The following is a 12624-nucleotide window of genomic DNA, read 5'->3' as shown; positions in this document are numbered from 1 at the left end:
GATGGAATTGTTAAATAAAAAATAATTTGGAATGAATGAAACAAGATTAGGGTTTTTGGACATTTAATCTGAGATTTCGGCACAATTTGAATTGAATAGAGGTAGGAATGAAAATCAATTACATCTCAGTGAAGCAAAATCATTCTGCAAGTCACTGATGGAAATGAATTGCTCAGCCAGTGAGAACGTCTGAAATTCTCTCACATGACATACAAAGAAATGACCAGTAGACTAATTAACAGATTTAAAAACACTACTAACATGTTTATTGTTGAGTAGTTGTGTTGAATTAAAAATACTAACATGTTTATTGTTGAGTAGTTGTGTTGAATTAAAAATACTAACATGTTTATTGTTGAGTAGTTGTGTTTAATTAGAAATACTAAAATGTTTATTGTTGAGTAGTTGTGTTTAATTAGAAATACTAACATGTTTATTGTTGAGTAGTTGTGGTTAATTAAAAATACTAAAATGTTTATTGTTGAGTAGCTGTGTTCACTATTGGTAGATAATGCATTCATAGAGTTATGGCAATTTATCGATTAGATAGCAGTGTTGGGGAGTAGTAAACAACATGTACACGACCGTTCACAAGTTTGGGGTCAGTTAGATGTTATTGTTTTCCATGAAAACATACAGAGACTCTGGGTTCGCGCCCAGGCTCTGTCGCAACCGGCCGCAACTGGGAGGTCAGTGGGGCGACGCACATTTGGCCTAGCGTCGTCCGGGTTAGAGAGGGCTTGGCCGGCAGGGATATCCTTGTCTCATCGCGCACCAGCGACTCCTGTGGCGGTGTTTCCTCCGACACATTGGTACGGCTGGCTTCCGGGTTGAATGGCGCTGTCTTAAGAAGCAGTGCAGCATGGTTGGGTTGTGTATCGGAGGACGCATTACTTTTTAACCTTCGTCTCTCCCGAGCCTGTACGGGAGTTGTAGCGATGAGACAAGAGAGTAGCTACTAAACAATTGGATACCACGAAATTGGGGAGAAAAAGGGGGTAAAAATTCATAAAAAATAATAATAAATAAAAACATGCATGAAATGAGTTGCAAAATGAATAGGAAATATAGTCAAGACGTTGATAAGGTTATACAGTTGAAGTCGGAAGTTTACATACACCTTAGCCAAATACATTTAAACTCTGTTTTTCACAATTCCTGACATTTAATCCTAGTAAAAATTCCCTGTTTTAGGTCAGTTAGGATTACCACTTTATTTTAAGAATGTGAAATGTCAGAATAATAGTAGAGAGAATGATTTATTTCAGCATTCCCAGTGGGTCAGAAGTTTACATACACTCAATTAGTATTTGGTAGCATTGCCTTTAAATGATTTAACTTGGGTCAATAACTTCTTTGCTCGCTTTGAGGACAATACAGTGTCACTGACACGGCCCGCTACCAAAACCTGCGGACTCTCCTTCACTGCAGCCGACATTTAAAAGTGTTAACCCTCGCAAGGCTGCAGGCCCAGACGGCATCCCCAGCCGCGTCCTCAGAGCATGCGCAGACCAGCTGGCTGGTGTGTTTACGGACATATTCAATCAATCCTTATCCCAGTCTGCTGTCCCCTCGTGCTTCAAGAGGGCCACCATTGTTCCTATTACCAAGAAAGCTAAGGTAACTGAGCTAAACGACTACCGCTTTGAGAGACTAGTCAAGGACCATATCACCTCCACCCTACCTGACACCCTAGACCCACTCCAATTTGCTTTCCACCCCAATAGGTCCACAGACTACGCAATCGCAACCACACTACACACTGCCCTAACCCATCTGGACAAGAGGAATACCTACTTGAGAATGCTGTTCATCGACTAGAGCTCAGCATTTAACACCATAGTACCCTCCAAACTCATCATCAAGCTCGAGACCCTGGGTCTCGACCCCGCCCTGTGTAACTAGGAACTAGACTTCCTGATGGCCCGCCCCCAGGTGGTGAGAGTAAGTAACAACATCTCCTCCCCACTGATCCTCAACACTGGGGCTCCACAAGGGTGCGTTCTGAGCCCAGGCCTGTACTCCCTGTTCACCCACGACTGCGTGGCCATGCACGCCTCCAACTCAACCATCAAGTTTGCGGACGACACTACAGTGGTAGGCTTGATTAACGACGAGACGGCCTACAGGGAAGAGGTGAGGTCCCTCGGAGTGTGGTGTCAGGAAAATAACTTCACACTCAACGTCAACAAAACAAAGGAGATGATCGTGGACTTCAGGAAACAGCAGGAAATCCACATCGACGGGACAGTAGTGGAGAGGGTAGTAAGTTTTAAGTTCTTCGGCGTACACATCACGGACAAACTGGATTGGTCCACCCACACAGACAGCGTTATGAAGAAGGCGCAGTAGCGCCTCTTCAACCTCAGGAGGCTGAAGAAATTCGGCTTGTCACCAAAAGCACTCAAACTTCTACAGATGCACAATCGAGAGCATCCTGTCGGGCTGTATCGCCGCCTGGTACGGCAACTGCTCCGCCCACAACCGTAAGCCTCTCCAAACGGTAGTGAGGTCTGCACAACGCATCACCGGGGGCAAACTACCTGCCCTCCAGGACACCTACACTACCCGATGTCACAGGAAGGCCATCATCAAGGACAACAACCACCCGAGCCACTGGCTGTTCACCCCGCTATCATCCAGAAGGCGAGGTCAGTACAGGTGCATCAAAGCAGGGCCCGAGAGACTGAAAAACAGCTTCTATCTCAAGGCCATCAGACTGTTAAATAGCCACCACTAACATTGAGTGGCTGCTGCCAACACACTGACAATGACACTGACTCAACTCCAGCCACTTTAATAATGGGAATTGATGTAAAAAATGTATCACTAGCCACTTTAAACAATGCCACTTAATATAATGTTTACATACCCTACATTACTCATCTCATATGTATATACTGTACTCTATACCATCTACTGCATCTTGCCATCTTTATGTATATCACTAGCCACTTTAACCTATGCCACTTTTATGTTTACATACCCTACATTACTCATCTCATATGTATATACTGTACTCGATACCATCTACTGCATCTTGCCTATGCCATTCTGTACCATCACTCATTCATATATCTTTATGTACATATTCTTTATACCTTTACACTTGTGTGTATAAGGTAGCAGTTGTGGAATTGTTAGGTTAGATTACTCGTTGGTTACTACTGCATTGTCTGAACTAGAAGCACAAGCATTTCGCTACACTCGCATTAACATCTGCTAGTCATGTGTATGTGACAAATAAAATTTGATTTGATTTGTTTGTCCATTTTCATCTCACACGATTTTACATTAATTTGCCTGCTCTGCTCCCCTGAAGGACAGTGTCACTCACACACCTATTCACTTGGGCCTTCCTGATCTCAAGGCATTCCTCCATTGACCTGGTGACCTCTGACTCCTGGCCTCTTAGCCTACACTCCCTGCCTGCCCTTTCCCTGGGCCTGAGAGTGTAAAGCTTACTCCCTGGAACTACAGACCTCCAGGCCTCCACACCTACTCTCCCTACCCGGTCAACACCCCTCTCCCTTGGCCTTAGAGTATAGCTTCCTCCCCTAAGACTTCTATAGTCCTACCGTCAGGAACCACGTACACCTGGTAACCCGTAACAGGCTCTGTGCTCCTGGTGACCCGAAACAGGCTCTGTGCACCTGGTAACCCGAAACAGGCTCTGTGCACCAGGTGACCCGCCCATTTCTTTCTGCTCACAGACTTAAGTCCCCACCCCAACCTCCATGCCCTGAGTGCTGCCCCCAAGTCCGGCCCCCCGCCCCGCTTGGACTCGGAGTGCCCCCCGCCTTGATGGAGGCCTCATTGTGCACCTGGTAACTTGAATCAAGGTCTGTGCACCTGGTGACCCGCCCAGAGACTAAGTCTTGATGAGTGTCATTTTAAGCGACAGATGCACTCTTCGTGGTTCTGAAAGGACAGCACAGATATATGTTGCCTAATAATCCTACTCATCACTTATTATTATTACAAATAGAAGAGAATCACTTCTCACAATGTTGCTCGTTAGTACAGAATGATGTTAGAGAAGTTGACCCAGCTTTTGGTGCTGAAGGATGGCTGAAGGATGGCTGAAGGATGACTGAAAGACGACTGAAGGATGGCTGAAAATTGGCTGAAAGATGGCTGAAGGATGGCTGAAAGATGGCTGAAGGATGGCTGAAGGATAGCTGAAGGATAGCTCTGTGCATTCGGCCAGTTCAGGAGAAACAACAAGAATTTTCAGTAGGCTTTAGCCTACAACCACATAGTATAGCTATTTGTAGGCTACAGCCTAATGTAAGCCTGGTGTGGTGTATTCATGCATCTCAATAAACTATTACTTAAATGCATTATTACCTCCAACTTGGTCCGATTCACATTTCCAATTGCCCACCCTGACATACCTAGCTAGAATGAGCCATGCATCTCAACCAATAGCCAATGTAGGCTAAATATTCCAAGCAGGGCTACAGCCCCTTCCAGAAAGGGTCGGGCACCTTGGGCTTTGGGTGTCTTCGGCAGAACGGTGTCACCGTAACCAAGAAGTCACATATATAGTTCTGTGTCCCACTGAGCAAGAGTAGAGAGGGGGTACGTGGAGTTTTATAAACATCAAGGCAGACATACGGTGAATTACCATTCATATTACCCTGCTAGTATAACACTGGTGTTACAGTCAAAAAGCAGCACAACAGTTTTCATTATTATTGTTATTATCATCATCATTATTAGCATTATTAATAGTATTATTAGCATTAGTATTATTATTATTAGTAGTATTATTATTCGCATGATCATTATTGTTAGAATTATTAACATTCATTTTATTATTATTGGTATTATTATTATTCGCATTATTATAGCAAGATTTATTATCATTATCATGATCCGTTATCACAGCTGCAGGAGTAAGAAGTGTGGCCATGTTGTCCCTTATTCCATTCCTGGATTATCTGCTAGATTACAGATGAACCAAGGAGGGAATGAGAATAGGTGCCAGGCCGTTGCCGGAATGGTGACATCAGATCTGCTCAATTGAGTAGAGGTGGTTTGTTAAGACTACCTTTTATTGTGATGGTACACTTCACATTTAACTAACGCATGATGTACTGGGGATACTAATAAAGCCGACGTCATTGTGTGAGACGCAGTGTGATTTCTGATACAAGGATGCAGACGATGTGGGGTTTGTCATCTGTGCTTGTAGTCCGCACCACAGCTACAGCAAGCAGGAAGTAACCTGGTGGTGTATGTGGATGGGAAGCCACTCATAGTGGAACCATAAACTACAGTGCTGCAGGTAGCAGGGGCTCTACTCACTGTATCTCACTGTAGAATAGAGAATCGTGTCTCATTTTTGTAGATAGCAACCGTTTCCATGAAATCAGGCTTCTTGAAGCTTTTTGTTTGTTTTTTAGGCATGTGAAAAGGTGGGAGTGCATATTCCTCACTTCTGTTACCAACTATGAGTTGTGATACAGCCCGGGATCGAACCAGGGTCTGTAGTGACACCTCTATCACTGAGATGCAGTGTGTTAGACCGTTGTGCCACTCATTAGCCCTGAAGGGTTGGAACATTTGAACCGACTCTTGACAAGATAAGGAATAGTAGGTAGGTAGAATCAACTGCAAACACATCATCCCTTTGATAGTCTGTTTCTCTATAGTGATGTTTGCATTACCTTCTTATTTGGTGATAATCACCAGTATTCTAGTGTTTTTTTAATAACTTTTACCTACGTCTTCTGGTAGCCAGGGTGTGATGGAGTTTCTGTTGGCCAATCACACTTTAGACTGCCCAACCTGTGACCTGGGGGGAGAATGTGACCTTCATGTAAAAACGTAACATCATTGTTTCCTAAAGCTTCTAAGCCTCATTTAGAGATTAGTCATGATGATGGTTCAGCCTGTGGGAGGGACTGGTTAGTCATGATGATGGTTCAGCCTGTGGGAGGGACTGGTTAGTCATTTTGATGGTTCAGCCTCTGGGAGGGACTGGTTAGTCATGATGATGGTTCAGCCTGTGGGAGGGACTGGTTAGTCATTTTGATGGTTCAGCCTCTGAGAGGGACTGGTTAGTCATGATAATGGTTCAGCCTGTGGGAGGGACTGGTTAGTCATGATGATGGTTCAGCCTCTGGGAGGGGCTGGTTAGTCATGATGATGGTTCAGCCTGTGGGAGGGACTGGTTGGTCATGATGATGGTTCAGCTTGTGGGAGGGACTGGCAACAAGGTTTTTGGCATTGGACTTCTTAAAGGAACATGTTGCCATTGTGTGCTGATCTGTGCAGGACCAGTGACCGGAGCCACTTCTTAGAGAGCAAGAGAGCTGTGGAGGACAAGAACATTTGTCCCTTCATCAAGACCGTCATGACCCGCTGTATCCAGCCACCCACTGAGTCAGGCTAGTAATCATAGTATGGTCCACCTTGGAAGCATTCATTATAGAGGGCAACACCTAATTATTACCAAGAATTTCAAAGGGGACAGACATCTATGCGCCAAATAAGGTTTTTCCCCTTTGTAGCTTTGCCAGTGAGATTACAGGTGTGGAGGATCTGGGGACCACTGGCAGGGGACCTGCAGATTGGCATTCATGTGGAGAAGATGTTCATGTCTGCGCTGTCTGGGAATGTGATTGACGTACGCCCTGTGGGAGCATTGACTTCCAAGCCGTATGCCCTCACTTCCTGTCCCTGGGAGACCAGGTATGTGCACTCTGTTGTGTATACAGTACAAGTCGGCTCTTGGAATAGAGTCCAAGTAGTAGTATATAGACTTTCTCCAAGATGGCGTAGCAGTCGGACATGTGTTTTTCTCTTGCCCTTCCTGTCCCGTGTAAACATCGTTTTTCCTTGTTTTTAAATTTAAAAAATATACATATTTTAATATCACTTTCTAACTACGGACTGAATATACTCTCTTGCAATCCGCCTCACACAATGTGGTACGGATCTGCTATTTTTATACTTAAGAACTCATCAACTCATCAAAAGCTAGCTGGCTAGCTGGCTACTAGTTAGCCACGGCCCGCTAGCTGTCTAAACTACATCGGACTGTTAGCTTAAGAGGCCCATCGGACAAATTCTTTGGCCACTATACCCACCATATGGAGCCCTGCTGATCCGTCGCCTGAACCGGAACCCCAACAGAAGCTAGCCAGCTAACTAGCACTGACAACTCAAGTCAGTCTACACTCAAATCAGAGCAATTCTTATTTTTCCCCATATCTCAGGATTCCTACCTGCAAGCTCTGAACATTTTTTTTCTTCTTTCACCTGGATCATCGCAGCTAGCTAGCTGCTATTCGAGTTGCCACTCCTGGCTAACGTCACTGTCCCGAAGCAATAACCAATTAGCCTGGAGCTAGCCTTGCTAGGCCCATCTCCTGACTAGCCAAAGAGGTCCATCAGCCACTACTTGGGCTACAATACCTCTTTTTGCCAACTGGCTTGGACCGACGACGACTCGTCACGACTGAACCACCGACGTGATTCGCACGATGGGGTTTTTCTCAACTGGCTCCGCCGTCTCTTCATCCGATGAAATCCCATCCGCTAGCATGCTAGCCGCGGCCTGCTAGCTGTTAGCTTAAGAGGCCCATCGGACAAATTCTCTGGTCACTATAACTATTCTGCCAATTGGCCTGGTTTACCACACGGAGCCCTGCTGATCCATCTGTCAACGTAACAGCACGAGGGGGCCACAACAGACTTTCTTCCGTCACGACGTCCCTCCAAGTTCCTTCTGTTAGCTTGCTAGGCCCGGCCCGCAAGCTGCCTGAAGCCACTCACTGGACTCCTATGATCACTCGGCAACTCATGCCTCTCGCTAACATCAATATGCCTTGTCCATTGCTGTTTTGGTTCATATTTATTGCCTTATTTCATTGTAGAGCCTCTAGCCCTGTTCAATACGCCTTATTTAACACTTTAGTTCCACCTACCACACATGCGGTGACATCACCTGGTTTAAATTATATTTCTAAGGACAATATCTCTTTCATCGTCACTCTATGCACAGGTTTACCACCACTGTACTCACATCCTACCATACATTTGTCTGTACATTATGCCTTGAATCTATTCTACCGTGCCCAGAAATCTACTCCTTTTACTCTCTATTCTGAACATACTAGACAACCAGTTATTTTAACCTTTAGCTGTATCCTTATCCTACTCCTCCTCTGTTCCTCTGGTGATGTGGAGGTTAATCCAGGCCCTGCAGTGCCTAGCTCCATTCCCATTCTCCAGGCGCTATCATTTGTTGACTTCTGTAACCGTAAAAGCCTTGGTTTCATGCATGCTAACATTAGAAGCCTCCTCCCTAAGTTTGTTTTATTCACTGCCCTAGCACACTCTGCCAACCCGGATATCGTAGCCGTGTCTGAATCCTGGCTCAGGAAGACCACCAAAAACCCTGACACTATAATATTTTCCGATAAGATAGAACTGCCAAAGGGGGCGGTGTTGCAATCTACTGCAGAGATAGCCTGCAGAGTTCTGTCTTACTATCCAGATCTGTACCCAAACAATTCGAGCTTCTACTTTTAAAAATCCACCTCTCTAAAAACAAGTCTCTCACCGTTAGCGCCTGCTATAGACCACCCTCTGCCCCCAGCTGTGCTCTGGACACCATATGTGAACTAATTGCCCCCCATCTATCTTCAGAGCTCGTGCTGCTAGGCTACCTAAACTGGAACATGCTTAACACCCCAGCCATCCTACAATCTAAACTTGATGCCCTCAATCTCACACAAATTATCAATGAACCTACCAGGTACCTCCCCAAAGTCGTAAACACGGGCACCCTCATAGATATCATCCTAACCAACTTGCCCTCTAAATACACCTCTGCTGTCTTCAACCAAGATCTCAGCAATCACTGCCTCATTGCCTGCATCCGTAATGGGTCAGCGGTCAAACGACCTCCACTCATCACTGTCAAACGCTCCCTGAAACACTTCAGCGAGCAGGCCTTTTGTAATCGACCTGGCCGGGGTATCCTGGAAGGATATTGATCTCATCCTGTCAGTAGAGGATGCCTGGTTATTTTTTTAAAATGCATTCCTAACTATCTTAAATAAGTATGCCCCATTCAAGAAATGTATAACCAGGAACAGATATAGCCCTTGGTTCTCCCCATTTCGAATCCCACCGTACCTTCTCCGCTGTGCAATCTGGTTTCAGAGCTGGTCATGGGTGCACCTCAGCCACGCTCAAGGTCCTTCACGATATCATAACCTCCATCGATTTGAAGGTAGTTTCGCAAGCCATTGCTAACTAGCGTTAGCGCAATGACTGGAAGTCTACAGGAACAACTAGGATGCTAGCGCAATTGCTAAATAAATATAGGGGAAACACTGGCCGAGCCTGAGGGGAACAGTGGAATATTCCTGATCTGGGTTCTATTTCCTTTAGATTTGACCTGCGCTCAAACTACCTTCTGAATTCCTGCATCGCTGGCATTGAAGAGGCTGATTGGCTGCTCCTAGTTGGCACCAACCCACACTATGAGGCACCACTTTTCAACGCACGCATCAGAAAGAGGTATAGCTGGGAGGTCGGGATGAGATTTAAGTGCTGTCGAAAATCACTGGCATCTCAATTTGCATGTAAATAACTGCTTCCAGCTCCTGATTTACGCTCTCTCTTTAAGTGGAAACTATAAATCTGAAACGTGACTGGTGGTATTCTATGGATACTTCATGTACCCCTGGTAGTTGGCTTCACAACAAGCTGTAGGTGGCCTTGGTGGGGCAGGAGGTGGACCTGACCTACACGTACGATTATCTGGGGGAGTCTGCTAAGGTCCTGCAGGACATAGTTTCTGGGACCCACCCCTTCTCTAAGGTAATCATCTATTATTTACACATGTCTGATGGTTGGTCACTAAGTGTAGTCATAGAGAATTCACTATGTCAACAATTATTAAAAGGCAAAGCATCCTGTAGTGGTGCTGGGTAGTGGTTCTCTGCAGAGAGAGGAATGGAGGCGCTATAAACGCAGTCGTGTCCACCATTGCTCAGAATGCCAGCAGTGGAGTAGGAGAATGCTGGAAGGTTCTCAATGTGCTTCACAGCTAATATGTACTACTGTACCTGATCTCACATTTAGATTGATGGTGAATTTTTAAAAATGCTATTGACAGATCAGTTTTCAACTCCCTCTTTGTTTATCTGTCACTCCATTTCCTGTTCCTCCTTGGGGCAGATGCTGGCTACAACGCTCTTCCACAACAGATACACCAAAAAAACATTATCAGATGTGCAGCACTTAGAATTAATATCCATGATCTTTAATTGAGTCTTGTGTCAGACTGAATGTATTTTTAGTTTCAGACCTCTACACAGGGCACCATGGAGGCGCTGGGGCGGCGATGGCTGACATCATTCTCCCTGGAGCAGTGTACACAGAGAAATGTAGCACCTATGTGAACACGGAGGGGCGCGACCAGTAGACCAGGCTGGCGGTGACTGCTCCAGGCATGGCCAGGCAGGATTGGAAGATCATTCTGCCATATCTGAGGTAAACTAATGGATCACCACACTAGTCAGTGAATGTGTTCAGTAGTAATTTCATGAGTTAGCATCATTGTTGCGGGGGGGGTTACCCTAAAGCTTGCTGGAGTGACATTGCTCTACGACACCATGGATGAGGTGGGTGACAGATTGGCGGAGGATTGCGCTATGATGATAGTACACCCACACACACCCCTCTCTCCTCCCTGGAGCGCCATACAGAATATTGGTGGTCCTCTAATGGTCCTCTAATGACGGACATAATTGGCCTAAGGAAAACCCCTCCTATAAACATGTTACTGTTATTTTGACATTATTCTCTCATGCCTATGGTTAGTGAGGTTGTTAACTAATAATGTCTGTCTTCTACCGCAGGATGTGAATCAGATTGTCCTCACAGAGCCTCTGGTCCCTCCACAGCTCAGTGTTCGAAACTTTTACATGACAGGTGAGTAGTGCAGAGCGATTAGTGCTTTTTGAGGTCGGTTTCGGTTCGATTATTAAAAGATAATCGCGGTTTTCGGTTTAGATTATGTATTTTTAAACATTAAATGAACTATGCATTATGTGGGTTGAATTTTTTAAATTGAACCTTTATTTAACTAGGCAAGCCAGTTAAGAACTAATTCTTATTTACACTGACAGCCTACCGGGGAACAGTGGATTAACTGCCTTGTTCAGGGGCAGAACGACAGATTTATACCTTGTCAGCTCGAGGATTCGATCCAGCAACCTTTCGATTTACTGGTCCTACGCTCTAAAGCTAAAACTTTTTGGATGAATTTAACCTGAAAATATGATCTAAGTGATTGATAGTTGGTATTCAGCAGTCATACACGTATGCCTTATTTACTTTGAACTACAAAATAGTTGTTTTTCCCCCAGACAGCAGCTTTATAGAGAAGAGATTAAATAATAAAATAATAAAATAAAACAAATGTAATATAACCTACACAAGTGAAATATTTGATTAAAGTCGTGTGAATAAACTATGGTTAATACGGAGTAACGGGCAGTCACTACCATCATGGAACTTTTATTAATTATTTTATTCTGTGTTACAGAATTCAATTTTGGGGCGGCAGGTAGCCAAGTGGTTAGTGAACCTTTTGTGGGATACACATAAGGCAATTCTAGGTCTTGTGCCATATTTTGGTTAAACTATCCCCAATTCAATGGAATTGCAACCCTCTGCATGCACAGTGCATTCTTCCATCACATGTTCAACTGATTCTCAAGATCTTGCACACTAATAAGTATCGGGTTTAAGGTAAGACCCAAGTGCAGACTGTGTAGAAGTAACAATGTTTATTGCAACAAAAGGAGCAGGCAAACGACAAGTCAAGTCAGGCAGGGGTCAATAATCCAGAGTAGTGGGGCCAAGGTACAGGACGGCAGGCAGGCCCAGGGTCAGGTCAGGCAGAGGTCGGTAATCCAGAGTGGGGCCAAGGTACAGGACGGCAGGCAGGCCCAGGGTCAGGTCAGGCAGAGGTCGGAAATCCAGAGTAGTGGGGCCAAGGTACAGGACGGCAGGCAGGCCCAGGGTCAGGTCAGGCAGAGGTCAGAAATCCAGAGTAGGGGCAAAGGCACAGGATGGCAGGCAAGGTTCAAAGTCAGAACAGGCAAGGTTCAAAACCAGGAGGACAAGAGGAAGAGAGACTGGGGAAAAGCAGGAGCTGAGACAAAATGCTGGTTGACTTGAACAAACAAGACGAACTGGCACAGACAGACAGAAACATAGGCAGGAGATAAGTGGGGAAGATGGGCGACACCTGGGGGAGAGGGGGTCAAACAAGGACAGGTGAAACAGATCAGGGTGTGACAGTCCCCCCCCCAGGTGTCGCCCATGTTGGAATTCAGAGATGAGGCCTGGGTCCAGGATGTCTCTAGCAGAGAGCCAGCAGCTCTCCTCCGGGCCATAACCCTCTCAGTCAACCAGGTACTGGAATCCCCTGCCCCGACGTCTCACCCTGTATGCCTGTTGGACGTCGATGAGACGGGGGAGAGGGGTGGGCCTGGAAACAGGAGACAAAGGGCTGTGAGACATGGGTTTACATCTAGACACATGAAAAGTAGGAAGTATAAGGAGGGTACGGGGCAACAGAGGACA

The 12624-nt window shown here is 45.5% G+C and overlaps 1 pseudogene; it reads left to right on the top strand.

Annotated features, from left to right (window-relative positions):
• The first annotated feature begins 1920 nt into the window (after positions 1 to 1920).
• Positions 1921 to 10453, top strand: LOC112224887 (annotated as a pseudogene).
• Positions 10454 to 12624: the final 2171 nt, after the last annotated feature.

This window comes from Oncorhynchus tshawytscha, linkage group LG26, assembly GCF_018296145.1.
Source record: "Oncorhynchus tshawytscha isolate Ot180627B linkage group LG26, Otsh_v2.0, whole genome shotgun sequence".
In the NCBI taxonomy this organism is placed as follows: domain Eukaryota; kingdom Metazoa; phylum Chordata; class Actinopteri; order Salmoniformes; family Salmonidae; genus Oncorhynchus; species Oncorhynchus tshawytscha.
Note: the sequence above shows the minus strand (reverse complement) of the source record. Positions and strands in the feature narration are given on the sequence as shown.